Genomic DNA, 12901 nt, shown 5'->3' with positions numbered 1-12901 from the left:
CATATGATAACATGTAATAACCATTATAAATATTAGATATAATTATATATTATAGCTTTAACATATAGTAATATAGCTACTATATATAATTATATATTAAAGCTATAATATACAATGCATTTACTAATATAATAATATATGCTAATATATAATCATGATTATATAATGTATTATAGTTATATATAGTTTTATAATATAAGCATATACAATTATATATAATATATATTACTTAAGATAGTATAATATGTAGCTATAATGTATGATAATTTTATATATATATATATAGTTGGCCCCTGACAATATGGGTTTGAACAGGATGGGTCCACTTACATAATTAAAAAAATTTTTTTAAATAGATACGGTACAGTACTATAAATGTATTTTCTCTTCCTTATGATTTTCTTTTTTTTTAAGATTTTATTTATTTATTTCAGAGAGAGAGCATGAGACAGAGATCATGAGCAGAAGGGAGGGGTAGAGGGAGAAGCAGCCTCCCCGCTGAGCAGGGAGCCCCACACTGAGCTCTGTCTCAGGACCCTGGGATCATGACTTGAGCTGAAAGCAGGTGCTTAACCAACAGCCACTCAGGTGCCCTCTTCCTTATGATTTTCTTAATTACATTTCTTTCTCTGTAGCCTGCTTTAAGAATACAATACATATGACATATAAAATATGTGTTAACTGACTGTTTATGTTATCAGTAAGGCTTCCTGTCAATGGTAGTCTATTAGTGGTTAAATCTGGGGGGAGTCAAAAGTTATACATCGATTTTCAACTGCACAGAAAGTTGGTGCCCTTAACCCCTGCATTGTGCAAGGGGTTACATTTTTATCGAATCATTGGAGTGTAAGGTCACCATGTATGAAGCCCTTTATCCCTAAATATTCAGTGTATTTCCTTAAGAAATTCCCCTAAAAACTATAGTACATATCAACTTCAGTAAATTTTATATTGACAAAACATTTTAAAAATTAAATCTATCATTCATATTTCAATGATGCGAAATGACACCAAAAAGTTCCTCTCTGCATTTTCCCCCTTTCCCCACCCCCAGCCCAGGATCCAGGGCAGGTCAGGAATTGCGTTTTGTTGTGGGGGGGCGTCTTTAACCTCCCTCACCTTGACCATTTCCAGAGCCTTTTTGTATGTGCAACATTGACATTTTTATGACATTGACATTTTGAAGAATATGGCCCTTTAAAAAAAAAACACTATATTTGAGAATAGTTTAGATTTTTTAAAAAGGTGCAAAGATAACATAGAGAACTCCTGTACCCCATCAGGTGCCCCCACTGGTAACATCTTACATTATGGTCGTGTATTTGTGGCATCAAAGAAACGGACATTGAGATGCTGTTCTTTTTTTTAAGATTTTGTTTATTTATGTATGTATGTATCTTTTAAAGATTTTATTTATTTATATGACAGAGAGAGACAGCGAGAGAGGGAACACAAGCAGGGGGAGTGTGAGAGGGAGAAGCAGGTTTCCCACCAAGCAGGGAGCCCAATGCGGGGCTCGACCCCAGGACTCTGGGATCACGGCCTGAGCCAAAGGCAGACGCTTAGCAGCTGAGCCACCCAGGCGCCCCGAGATGCTGTTTTTAAAGAAACTCTGCACTTGATTTGGACTTTATGTGTTTCCTATAATGTCCTTTTGCTATTCCAGGACCCTTTGAGGATATCATATTATGTTTAGTTGTCACATCTCCTAGGCTGCTCTGATCTGTGACAATTTCTCAGATTTCCCTTGTTGTTGACTTGACTTAAAAAAAAAAGATTTATTTATTTGAGAGAGAGAGAGAAGGAATGTGCGAGTGGGGGGAGGGGCAAAGGGAGAGGGGAGACACACTCCGAGATGAGCACAGAGCCCTACACAAGGCTCGATCTCATGACCCTGAGATCATGACCCGAGCTGAAACCAAGAGTCAGATGCTTAACCGACTGAGCCACCCAGGTGCTCCATCGATGACTTGAGTTTTGAGTAGTACTGGTCGGGTATGTGGTAGAAACCCTCAACTCGGGTTTGTCTGATGATTGTCTCATGGCGAGACCAGGTGAGACCATTCTCGTCATATCATACAAGGGGTCCGTGACCTCAGGATGACTTATCGCAGTTGATGTTGACCTTGACTGCCTGGCTGAGGGAGGTTTCTACATTGTGAAGTCACTCCCTCCTTCCTCTGACTCCCTAACTTGTCTGTCCTCCCTTCTTTCTCTTTCTAAATAGGAGGTTCCTCGTCTTGTGTTTGTCTGTTCCTTCCTCATTAGATCTTCTGCCGGAGCGCCCGTGTAGGTGACACTGAGTCCTTCCTGGGGTATCACATCAGGAGATGCACGATGCCCGTCTCTCTCTCCTCAGCGACATTGACGTTGATGTCCCAGGATGGACGCTGTCTGACTGCCCCACTGAACAGCCACTCTTTTCTTCCTCTTTATTCGTAAGCCAATCATACTCAGATTTTCTAAACACTTTTTTTTCTTGTGGTAAAACACACAGAACACAAAATTTCCCCATTTTAACCATTCGTAAGTGTATATACAGTGGCATCGAATACATTCACGGTGTCGTGCAACCATCCCCATTGCTTCCACTCTGACGCTATCTAGGGGCCCGCCAAGTGTGGCCTCGTTAGGACAAAAGATGCTCCTATCACCTGGAAATTCCAAGGGATTTAGGAACTCTGTGTTGGAAACTGGAAACAAAGACCAAATATTTATTTTTTTTTATTATAAAATACACTCTACATTCTGCCCTCTGCCCACACTCTGGTAACCACCATTCTGCTTTCTATCTCTATGAATTTGACAATTCCAGATTCTTTGTATATGTAGATTCAAGGAATATTTGTTCTATTGTGTCTGGCTTATTTCACTTACCGTAATGTTTTCAAGGTTCATCCATGTTGTAGGCTCCAGTAGGCTCCACCCCCAAAATGGGGCTTAAACTCACCACCCCGAGATCAGGAGTCACATGCTTCACTGACTGAGCCAGTCAGGTGCCCCTCAGTGCTTTTTAAGGCTGAATAATATTCCATTATTTGTATATACTGTAAATCTTTATCTATTCATTGATGAACATTGTTGGTGTATCTACCTTTTGGCTGTTGTGCATAATGCTGCTAAGAATATTGATGTACAAATACCCGTTCAAGTCCTTGCTTTAAATTATTTTGGATATATACCTGGAAACGAAATTAATTCTTTTGGATACATGCCTAAAAGTGAAATTGCCTTATCATCATGTATCCAAAAATAGAAACGAATAATTTTGAAATGCATTTGTCTCTTAAATCATGTAGAAAATAAAACGTGACATTGCTAACCAAAGTTATAACAATACTAGCTTCTAGACTGATAAGAGTTTTTTAAAAAAATGTATTAGTCTCCTAAATCATGTAGAAAATAAAAATGGACTTACACATCATTGCTACAATAATACTTGCTTTTACAATTGCCTACATATTTACCCTTACTGAGATCTCTATTTCTTCATACAGTTTTGAGTTGTCTAGTGTCCTTTCATTTTAACGTGAAGGATATCCTTTAGCATTTCCTTTTTTTTTTTTTAAGATTTTTTATTTATTTATTTGACAGAGAGACAGCCAGCGAGAGAGGGAGCACAAGCAGGGGGAGTGGGAGAGGAAGAAGCAGGCTCATAACGGAGGAGCCTGATGTGGGGCTCGATCCCAGAACGCCGGGATCACTCCCTGAGCCGAAGGCAGACGCTTAACCGCTGTGCCACCCAGGTGCCCCTCCTTTAGCATTTCTTGCATGGCAGGTCTAGTGGTAACTAACTTCCTGAATATTGTATATATCCAAGAATGTCTTAATTTCTCCCTCACTACCGAACGACATTTTTTGCTGGATGTTAAATTCTTGCCTGACAGTTTTTCTTTTAGCACTTTGGTTTTTTTTTTTTTTTTAAGATTTTATTTATTTATTTGACAGAGAGAGAGACAGCCAGCAAGGGAGGGAACACAAGCAGGGGGAGTGGGAGAGGAAGAAGCAGGCTCCCAGCAGAGGAGCCCGATGCAGGGCTCGATCCCAGGACCCCGGGATCATGCCCTGAGCCGAAGGCAGAGGCTTAACGACTGCGCCACCCAGGCGCCCCTCTTTTAGCACTTTGAGTACCTCATCCTTCAGGCCTGCAAAACTTCTGATTGAATACAATATTACATTATAATGTAATTATATATATAAATATATATTCTAATATATAATAATCTTATTGAATATCTCTTGTGGATAATGATATGCCTTTCTCTTGCTTTTTTCAAAATTCTCTGTGTCTTTGTCTTTCGACAGCTTGACTTTAATGTGTCTCAGTAATAGGTCTCTTTGAGTTTATCCTAGTTGGAGTTCTTTGAGATCCTTGGATGTTTGTATTGATTTTTTCATCAAATTTGGGGATTTTTCTACCATTATTCAAGTATTCTCTCTGCCCCTTTATCTCCCTCTTTTCCTTCTTGGACTCCCACAATATGCACGATGGTCCATTTAATGATGTCCCACTGGTCTCTTAGGCTGTATTCACTTTTCTTCAATCTTTTATCCTTCTGTTCCTCAAACATGATAATTTTTATTTTCCCATCTTCAAATTTGCCGATTCTTTCTTCTGTTTGCTTAAATCCACTTTTGAATCTCTCTAGTGAGTTTTTCATTTTAATTATTATACTTTTCAAGATCAAAATATTTTTTCCTTTCTTTTTAGATTTTCTGCATCTTTATTGATATTTCCATTTTATTCATACATTGTTTTCTTGGCTTTCTCCACATCTTCCTTTAGTTCTTTGAGCATTGTTAAGACAGTTGTTTTAAAGTCTTTGTCTGATTAATATGCCATCAAATCTTTTTCAGAAACTGTTTACCATGGGTATGGTCTTTCTCTGAATTGGCCATAGTCTCCTCTTTTATGCCTTGTGGGTTGTTTTTTTTTTTCTGAACACTGGACATTTGAATCTAATATTGTAATAATTCCGGAAATCTGGTTCTCTCCCTTTCCCAGAGCTTACTGTTTTTGTTTTTGATTTTTTTCTTTTTTTTAAAAAGATTTTATTTTATTTATTTGACAGAGAGAGAGACAGCCAGCGAGAGAGGGAACACAAGCAGGGGGAGTGGGAGAGGAAGAAGCAGGCTCATAGCAGAGGAGCCTGACGTGGGGCTCGATCCCATAATGCCGGGATCACACCCTGAGCCGAAGGCAGACGCTTAACCACTGTGCCACCCAGGCGCCCTTGTTTTTGATTTTTTTTTTTAAGATTTTATTTATTTATTTGACAGAGATAGAGTCAGCCAGCGAGAGAGGGAACACAAGCAGGGGGAGTGGGAGAGGAAGAAGCAGGCTCATAGCGGAAGAGCCTGATGTGGGGCTCGATCCCATAACACTGGGATCACTCCCTGAGCCGAAGGCAGACGCCTAACCACTGTGCCACCCAGGCACCCCTGTTTTTGATTTTTTAATTGTTGTAGCTCTCTCTTTGCTTAGGCTCTACGTAAGGTGTATACTTACAGCCTTTTCCGGTGTTTTTTGAGTCTGCATCTATCCTTCCCATTCACAATGACTTTCTAATTTCCTCTGCATAGCAGTTGCTTTTGAATGTCTTATTCTTCAAGGTCTGGCTCTTAAAATGGGAAAAGAGAAAAATAAAGGATGGGGGAAAAAGGTCCTGATCCTTTAAATCTCCTGGAAGCCACTTCGGCCAGAGGGAGATGTGCTTGCAACATTAGATGGAGGAGCGGCAAAGAGCAGCACCTGTCTCTTTGTCGGAACCTTTGTGATCAGGAGTAGCACTCACTGATTAGAGCGCAGATCTCCAATATTGGAAGGACGTGGTCCTTTTTGCTCACCCTGGCCCCTGCCAGCTGGGTAAAAGCTGTTTCTGGAACATGTGCACAGCTGCCTGCCATGGTGCTCAGGGGAAGGGGTTGGGTACTACTACTCTGCTAAGACCTCAAATTGACTGAGATTAATCACTCTTTTCCATCCAGGCCTTTCTTTGAAGTTACAAGTGTTCAGTAGACTCCAGAGTACAAAATAGTTACACAAAACAGGTTCTTTTTCTTTTTTAAGATTTTATTTATTTATTTGAGAGAGAAAGAGAAAGAGAGAGGGTGTGTGCACACAAGTAGGGGGTATGGGCAGAGGGAGAGGGAGAAGCAGATTCTCCAATGAGCAGGGAGCCCGATGTGGACTGAATCCCAGGACCCTGAGATTATGATCTGAGCTGAAGGCAGGCACTTAAGTGACTGAGCCACCCGGGCGCCCCCACAAAACAGATTCTACTGGTGCAAATCTTATCTAGGTGGGAAGACAGTTTTGATGCTTGCTACTCCACTCTCTTTCCCAAATCCTCTCCTTTGTATTTGACTTTTGAAATTTTGATTGTAATGTCTTTTTGTGGATCTCTTTGGATTTTTCATACTTATAGTTCTTTGAGTTTCTGAATATGTAGATTCATGATTTCCCAAAATTTTGGAAGTGTTTGGCCTTAATTTTTTCAAATAATTCTTTTGCCTCTTGCTTTCTTTCTTCTGGGGTTCTCATAATGCATATATTGGTACATTTGATGATGTCCCACACACCCCTTAAGTTCTATATTTCATCATTTTTTCCTCTGGGCAGCTCAGACTGGATAATTTCGATTGTTCTATCTTTAAGTTTCTTTCTTTTGCCTGATCAGATCTCCTTCTAAACCCACCCCAGTGAATATTTTCTTTCAATTATTGTACTCTTTAGCTCCAATATTTGATATGGTTCCTTGTTATAGTTTCTATCTAAATTAGAATATTATTAATATTCTTTGTTTTTTCAAATGTTCTCTTCAATTTCTTTAGCTTTCTGAGCATATTTAAGACAATTGGTTTAAAGTATTTGTCTAATAAGTTCAATATCCAGGTTCTGTCAAGGACTGTTTCTCTTAATTTTTTCCCCTGTGAATGGGACACACATTTTTGTTTCTTTGCATTCCTCGTCATTTTTTGTTGAAAACTGGATATTTTGAATATTATAATACAGTAACTCTGAAAATCAGATTTTCCCCTTTCTCCAGAGTTTCTTGTTCTTGATTGTTGAGGGCTGATATTCTCTCTCTCTCTCTCTCTCTCTCTCTCTCTGTGTGTGTGTGTGTGTGTGTGTGTGTGAGGGAGAGAGAGATAGAGAGATTTTTCCAAAATATTTTGCCAAAACTGTATTCCTTGTCGTGTATCATCACCGAACATGTTCCGTTATCTCGGTAGACAAGGATTTCCATAACTGCCTGGAGCCAAAAAGAAGAAGAAAAAACCCCTTCTCCTGATCTTCACAGATTGGATCTGACCTGAGGTGCTCCTATGATGAGTAGCCAGGCACCTAAAACTCTGCTTTAGCCTTCGTCTCCTGCTTGTGCAGAGCCCAAGAATCAGCTAAACATGCAAGCCTAGAATCCTCTGAGCTCTTTTCTATGTATGTATCTGGCCCTGGGTATTCATTCCCCTTGTAGTCCAAGTAGCCTAGTAGATGCTAAGTCCCTCAAAGCCCTCATTCCTCCCAGGAGCTTTCTTCCTTCCCAGGCCTTTGAGTTCACCTGCTCCTGTCCTTGTCCACTGTCCCTTGCCCAGATGGCTAAGGGTATACAACGTCTTTAAGTGCTTTTGAAAATCACAACCTGGGGAGCTGACTCAGCCTGAGGGGACAAGACGAAGGAAAATCCTTGCACCAGTACATTAAGTGACTGCCAAATTGGTCAAAACATACAAGTACAGTATTTAGAACAAAGCCCCTGGTCTAGCAAGTGACACCAGGAACATGGGCTGCCATTCCCACAGCCAGAGAAATATGTATATAATATAATATAATATAATATAATATAATATAATATAATATAATATAATATATATATCTCACATCTTCATTATCCATTCATCTATTGATGGACACAATCTTTTCTTACTAAAACTTAATAATTTTTTTCCCTTCACTAAGCACTTTCTGGTTGCTGTAAGCTCTTCATTGGATTCCAGGGCTCCAGAAAAAGTTGATTCTGTTAGTTTTTGCTTAATAGTTGCTTTAGTGGAGGGACTGACCGTTTGACTTCCTACACTTCCATTTTGTTTGGTATTTTGTTCTCTTCCTCTGGTTTTTCAAGATTTTCTTTTTTCTTTTCTCTTCTTTTTTAGAGAGAGAGAAAGAGTGTGGGAGGGGGGGACAAGGGGCAAAGGGAGAGGAAGAGAGAGAACCTTCAGCAGTCTCCATGCTCAGCATAGAGCCTGACAAGGGGCTCAATCTCACGACCCTGAGATCACGACCTGAGCCAAAATCAAGAGTGGGCGCTTAACTGACTGAGCCACCCAGGTGCCCCCTAAAGATTTTCTTTCTTATTAATCAGTTATTTTGTTTCCAGTTACTTCTTACCATGGATAGTGCTACTAAAACATCTGCAGAGAAATTACGTATTTTCCCTCTGTGAATGGATTTCTTTGGAATTTATTCCCAGATGAGGAAATTCGGGCCAAAGAAAATAACATTTGTGCAGCTCTGGTGTAAATATTACCAATTGCTCTAGAAAGATTGGCTTGACTTAGCCATCCCATACACGCACACACACAGACACACTCCTCCAATCTTTGTGTTTCTCTTCAGTCTGTCAGCAACTGTGTTATTCTTATTTTTTAAATACCTTTCTTTACTGAGTATCTAATATATACCAAATGTATATTTGTCTGGCATTTCTTAATGCATCTTCTTTTTTTTTAGATATGAGGATTTTTATTTTTTTTATTTTTATTTTTTTTTATTTTAAAGATTTTATTTATTTACTCGACAGAGATAGAGCCAGCCAGCGAGAGAGGGAACACAAGCAGGGGGAGTGGGAGAGGAAGAAGCAGGCTCACAGCGGAGGAGCCTGACGTGCGGCTCGATCCCATAACGCCGGGATCATGCCCTGAGCCGAAGGCAGATGCTTAACCGCTGTGCCACCCAGGCGCCCCCTAGATATGAGGATTTAAAAAAAAAAAAGATTTTATTTGTTGAGAGAGAGAAAGAGAGTGCGAGTGGAGGGAGGAGCAGAGGGAGAGGGAGAGGGAATCTCAAGTAGACTCCAAGCTGAGTGCAGCCCAATGCGGGCCTCGATCCCACGACCCTGAGATCATGACCTGAGCTGAAACCAGGAGTTGGACACTTAACCGACTGGGCCACCCAGACACCCCACTTAATGCACCTTCTCAAAGTGAGTGTTTGCACTGCCTAATGAAGAACCTTGGCAAGTTCAAGTCACTCGAGGTTACACAGATGACGGCTGGCTGGCCAGAACATTCCTACAGTTTCTGTGAGCCCCCAGGGTCCCACATTGGGTCATGGCCTGTGTCACCTCAGGAATGAAGAAAGTCTACAGATCCAAATAAAAACCCAGAGGGAAGAGTCTTGGATGATGGTGGTGGTGATGGTGATACAGTATTTCGAAATCCCCAAATTCCTACATAAAAACAGTCCAGCCAGGAGAGCACAGCAAAACCAGCTGACTGGGACTCCATCACAAAGGTGCGAACACTCAGGGCGCAGTGTGCCTATAAGCCCTTCCTGGGAGTCTGTCAGAACCTTTTTGGAAGATTAGAAAAGGCCCAAATCTTTATTTTTTTATTTTTTTAAAGATTTTATTTATTTATTTGACAGAGAGAGAGACAGCCACCGAGAGAGGGAACACAAGCAGGGGGAGTGGGAGAGGAAGAAGCAGGCTCCCAGTGGAGCAGGGAGCCCGATGCGGGGCCCAATCCCAGGCCCTGGGATCACGCCCTGAGCTGAAGGCAGACACTGAACAACTGAGCCGCCCAGGCACCCTGCCCAAATCTTTTAAAAGTCCCTCTCATTGAGGGTCATGTTATCTTCCCTTGAATTAGAGTGGGCTCTGTGGCTGCTCTGATTACTAAAATATCAAGAAATGATAATGTGTCCATTTCTGGGCTCAGGCCTTACGAACTTCGAGGCTTCCACTTCCTGTCCCACCCATCCCGGGGAGAGCTAGCTGCCAATGTCAGAAGTCAGACTACTCTAAGGAAGCCTGAGCTGGCTACGTGGAAAAGCTGCATGGAGAGCGGTCAAGGCCCGACCAGCCCCTGGCAGTTTTAGCCATTCTGGTCCAGGTACCACCCAGGAGAGCCAAGGCCAGCAGCCTTTGGAAAATTCCAGCCCCAGCCACAAACACCTGTGTGAAGCCACTCTGGATGTTTGTTGTTTTTTTCTGTCACTTGCCCTGGGTACGTTTCTACTGCCACACACAGGAAGGTGGTTTTTTTTTTTTTAATTGAAATATAACCCACATACCGTGAAACTCACTATTTCAATGTGTACAGTTCAGCATTTTTAGTATACGCGCAAGTTTATGCCACGCTCACCGCCATCCAATTTCAGAATGTTTTCTTCACTCCCAAAAGGAGTTAGTAGTCACACCCTATCCCTCTCTCCCCCATTCTCCACACCCCTGCCCTTGGCAACCACCGAGCTACTTGCTACCCCTAGGCATTACCCTATTCTGGATATCTCACTAAATAATCCTAGAGGATGTTGCCTTTTTCATCTGCTTACTTTCACTTAAAGTAATGCTTTTGAGACTAATGTTCATTTCTTCTTTTTTAAAGATTTAATTTATTAGAGAGAGAGAGAGCATGAGTGGGGGAAGGGGCAGAGGGAGAAGGAGAGGGAGAAGCAGACTGCCTGTTGAGCAGGGAGCCCGATGCGGGGCTCGATCCCAGGACCCCGAGATCATGACCTGAGCTGAAGGCAGACGCTTAACCGACTGAGCCACACAGCCGCCCCTCAAGGATAATGTTCATTTCAACACACAGTTTACCAAACCTTTGCTGCTGTGTCATAGCACCGTTCTTCCCCTTCGTTATGCTGTGATGGTCCCCAAGTCAATAAACATCGTGTGCCCATCCGCATAGAAGTATAAGTACTGCTTTATGTAGTTGTCTTTTTAAATGTGTATTTATTTATTTATTTTTAATGAATCTCTACACCCAACATGGGGGTCGAACTCACGACCCTGAGATCAAGAGTCCCTCACTCTTCTAACTGAGCCAGCCAGGGCCCCCAGTGTAGTTGTCTTTTAAATCAGATATGAAAAGAAGAGGAGTTACAAAACCGAAAGCGTGATCTCACTGGCTTCTGTATTTATCTGTGTTGTTGCCAGGATTCAGAGCAACACAGAGAGAAAGGTGGAGAACGACGGGGGCGGGGGCGGGAAGGGCAGGGCAAACAGAGTAGCTGCTCACAGCCATGATTTGGAGGTAGCCCACTTGATAGTAAGCTCAGAGTGGTTGCCCATGGTTGCAGAAACCCCTTTCCACCCTGGATCGAGTAAGGAAGGTTGTTGCCCTGGTGACCGCTGGCAGGCAGGGAGGAAGTCGTTCCAAGGAAGGAGCGGACACACGAGGAAGGGCAGAGCAGATAGAGGAGCGGAGCCTGATCAAACCACTCCTGAAACTCATTTCACTGGAGCCCGTAAGTCCCCTCTCTTGTTGGGATTTCTCTTGCCTGAGCCTGACCGTACCCTGATTGCAACTTCCTCTTTCCCCTTCCTCTTCTCTCCCTTTCCTCTTCTCATACCTCCAAGCCTTTGCATTTGGCCTCTCTGCACTTTGAATGCCCTTCCCTTATGCACACCTGGTGCAAACCTAATTATCCTTCAATATCCTTCTCCATGAAGCTTTCCCTGAGTTCCCGGGGGCGGGGGCTGGCTCATTCTCAGCACAATCAGAGGTCCCAGGGCACGCTGCTGATGTGCACACACTGGACTGTCACGATTTCTTGGTCTGGGTCCATCACTGGACTGAGGGCTCCTAGGGCGAATGCCTGGGTCCAATTTTTCTCTTGACCCTCAACCTCCAGCACAGAGCTCAGTATATACTCCAGCAATTGATTTATCCATGTTGATAAATGTAGCAGGTGCTCATTCATCTTCATTACTACGTAAGAGCCCATGATTCCATGCCGTAGTTCATTTGTCCATTCTCCTATGTCAACGGATCGTTGCGGTCGTTTCCGTCTTTTTTTGCTTTAACAAATAATGGTGCCCAGAACGCTCCTTTACGTGCCTCCTTATCTTTCTACCAGGGCTTTGTTTCAGCGCTGAGCGACAGGGACGTGAATAACAGTGGCGTAGTAGGCTGGACAATGGCCCCGGAAGATACCAAGTCTTAATCCCTGGAACCTGTAAATATTACCTTATTTGGAAAAGGGTCTTCAGAGATGTGATGACACCAAGGATTTTCTTTTTTTTCAGATGTTATTTATCTATTTGAGAGAGAGAGAGCATGAGCGGGGGTGGAGGGAGGAGAAGAGACACGAAGACACAAACACGAATGTGCCCTGTGAGGACGAGGCAGAGACTGGAGAGACGTAGTGCAAGCCGGGGTCAGGATGGATTGCCAGCAATCCCCAGAAGCCAGAAGAGGCAAAGGAAGCATCCTTACTTGGAGGCTTCATAGGGAGAGGGACTCAGCCCACACCTTGACTTCCGACATTGAGCTTCCAGAACTGTGCAAGAATAAATTTCTGCTGTTGTAGGCCCTCCAGTTTGTAGTATTTCGTCAGGGCAGCCCATGGAGCAAAGACAAGCACCTACTATGTGCTAGACACTGTGTCGAGCCCTGCAGACACAGTGAAAGAGTGGGCCAAGACCCTTGTCCTTAAGAGCTCTCAGTCCAGTGGGGGAGGCGGACGTGTGGGGGAGGCGGACGTGTGCCGGAGTCCGGAAAGTTCTGTGTGTAAGGGGCAGAGACCCCTAATCAAGCCCCTGGTCAGAAAGTTCTCCAAGCAAGGCCCGGAAAGCTGAGCTCTTCTCGGGAGGGACGTTTTCCCCCAGGCGGTGGCCAAGCTGATTCTCCTTCCCTTCATTCCCCACAAGTGCAATTAAAGGTTCGGAAACGC

At 42.8% G+C, this 12901-nt stretch overlaps 1 long non-coding RNA gene across 1 annotated transcript; it reads left to right on the top strand.

Annotated features, from left to right (window-relative positions):
* Positions 1–11136: 11136 nt before the first annotated feature.
* On the top strand, positions 11137–12901 carry LOC121102627. The gene is made up of 2 exons (XR_005834750.1): positions 11137–11473; positions 12086–12901. It is a non-coding gene; the product is annotated as an uncharacterized LOC121102627 (long non-coding RNA).

The sequence above is a fragment of the Ursus maritimus genome, unplaced genomic scaffold, assembly GCF_017311325.1.
Source record: "Ursus maritimus isolate PB19 unplaced genomic scaffold, ASM1731132v1 scaffold_14, whole genome shotgun sequence".
Classification (NCBI taxonomy): domain Eukaryota; kingdom Metazoa; phylum Chordata; class Mammalia; order Carnivora; family Ursidae; genus Ursus; species Ursus maritimus.
This window is presented reverse-complemented; position numbering and strand designations above follow the sequence as displayed.